This window comes from Myotis brandtii, unplaced genomic scaffold, assembly GCF_000412655.1.
Source record: "Myotis brandtii unplaced genomic scaffold, ASM41265v1 scaffold668, whole genome shotgun sequence".
Taxonomy (NCBI): Eukaryota; Metazoa; Chordata; class Mammalia; order Chiroptera; family Vespertilionidae; genus Myotis; species Myotis brandtii.
Genome location: NW_005370597.1, coordinates 820,321 through 822,604, shown reverse-complemented (window position 1 = coordinate 822,604; position 2,284 = coordinate 820,321).

Below are 2,284 nucleotides of genomic sequence, written 5' to 3'. Positions count from 1 at the left end.
GTTTGGTCAATTAAGTCATTATAGTCTCCAGAACTGTTTTTATTCTTTTTATTGCTTGATTGATTTTATTTTATTATTATTTTTTAATCCTCACCTGAATATATTTTTTCCCATTGATTTTTTTTAAGCTTTTTTTTTTTTATTGATTTTTTACAGAGAGGAAGAGAGAGAGAGATAGAGAGTTAGAAACATCGATGAGAGAGAAACATCGATCAGCTGCCTCCTGCACATCTCCTACTGGGGATGTGCCCGCAACCCAGGTACATGCCCTTGACCGGAATCGAACCTGGGACCTTTCAGTCCGCAGGCCGACGCTCTATCCACTGAGCCAAACCGGTTTCGGCTCCCATCGATTTTTAAAGAGAGAGTGGAAGGGAGGGGGAAAGACAGAGAGAAACACTGATGTGAGAGAGACACATCGATTGGTTGTCTCCCCCATGCCCCGACCAGGGCCGGAGCTTGCAACCAAGGCATGTGCCCTTGACCAGAATCGAACCTGAAACCCTTCAATCTGCAGGCCAATGCTCTATGCACTGAGCAAATCAGATAGGGCTGCTTGATTGATTTGAGAGAGAGAGAGAGAGAGAGAGAGAGAAAGAGAGAAAGAGAAAGAGAGGAAGGGAGAGAGAGAAACATCAAATTGTTGTTCCACTTATTTATGAATTCATTAGTTGATTCTGGTATATGCCCTGACTGGGGATTGAACCTCGGTGTATCAGGACGTCATTCTAACCAACTGAGCTCTCTGGCCAGGGCAAAACTGATGAATATACATGCTTTGCTTTGTCATCCCATGCCCCACTTCTCCAGGAATTGTTCCTACTCACAGTCCCTGCCAAAAAGCTAGACCTGGTTAGCCAACTGTGCCATGTGATCCTGTCCCCTTGGCCACATGGGGACCAGAAGTGAACACTCAATATAAGCTGGACAAATCAGTTTCCTCTACTGGGAATGGGACCAAACAATTGTGGGGAATCATGCAGACCAGAACTAGTATTGCCACTAAAAAATTAATTGATGTTTCTATCTCTCCTTCTCCCTTCCTCTCTGAAATCAATAAAGATATATTTAAAAAAAAAACTATTATTATATACATTTTATAGATGAAGAACCTGAGACTCAGAACTAGCTTGTCTATAAATGCACAGCTAGTCAGTAATGGAGCTGACCTCAGATGTGAGTTGGCTTGAGTCTAGAGCAGCGGTTCTCAACCTGTGGGTCGCGACCCCTTTGGGGGTCGAACGACCCTTTCACAGGGGTCACCTAAGACCATCGGAAAACACATATATAATTATATATTGTTTTTGTGATCAATCACTATGCTTTAATTATGTTCAATTTGTAACAATGAAATTGGGGGTCACCGCAACATGAGGAAATGTATTAAAGGGTCGTGGCATTAGGAAGGTTGAGAACCACTGGTCTAGAGTCTATATTCTTTGGTCCCATGCTCCTCTGTCTCCTGAGAGAGTACTGGGTCTAGTACATAGAGAAGCTTGTGGAATATTATGTGTGTGTGTGGGGGGGTGGGGGTGGGGGGAGAGAAACTTTCCTCTACCCTTAAGGTTCTTCTTGCTGCTTTAATAATCAAAGATGAGACAGATTAACAAGAGAAAATAACCAAATTTAATACACACACATGTATGGGAACCATGTATACCTGAGAGAGTCAGAGACCCTACATAGAGGAGAGGTTTAGAGACAGAAAGGAGCATGGGTATGTAAGACCTTCTGCCCTGGCCAGTGTAGCTTGGTTGGTTGGAACATCGTTCCGTGCAACAGAAGGTCATGGGTTCAATTTCTGATCAGGGCACCTACGTAGGTTTCAGGTTCAATCCCTGGGGCATGTACAGGGGGCAACTGATGGTGATGTTTTTCTCTCACATTGATGTTTCTCTTTCCTGATGTTTCTCTTTCACTCTCTTCCCCCCTTCCTCCTTCTCTAAAAAACAAAAAAACAATTTGAGCCAGGCATGAGGGGCTTCACAAGGTAATTGTAGGGTGCAGGGAGGACATGTGTGCAGTAATTAGTAGTTTGCCCTTGTTGTAATGTACCCCGAGAATCACAGAAGGACACCTCAAGAAGTCGAATTAAAGAGTCACATTTATTGCAATCCGGGACTATGAGGGGCCATTCCCCAAATCTCATAGTGATAAGATGGTGGCAAAACCAGACTTATATAGGCAAAGATCACAAAGGTATTGATTACATCTCAAGGTTTGGAATGAGGAACCTGGTTTGCAAAAAAGCAGTTTACAGAAGCAGAATTAAGCATGTTAATTA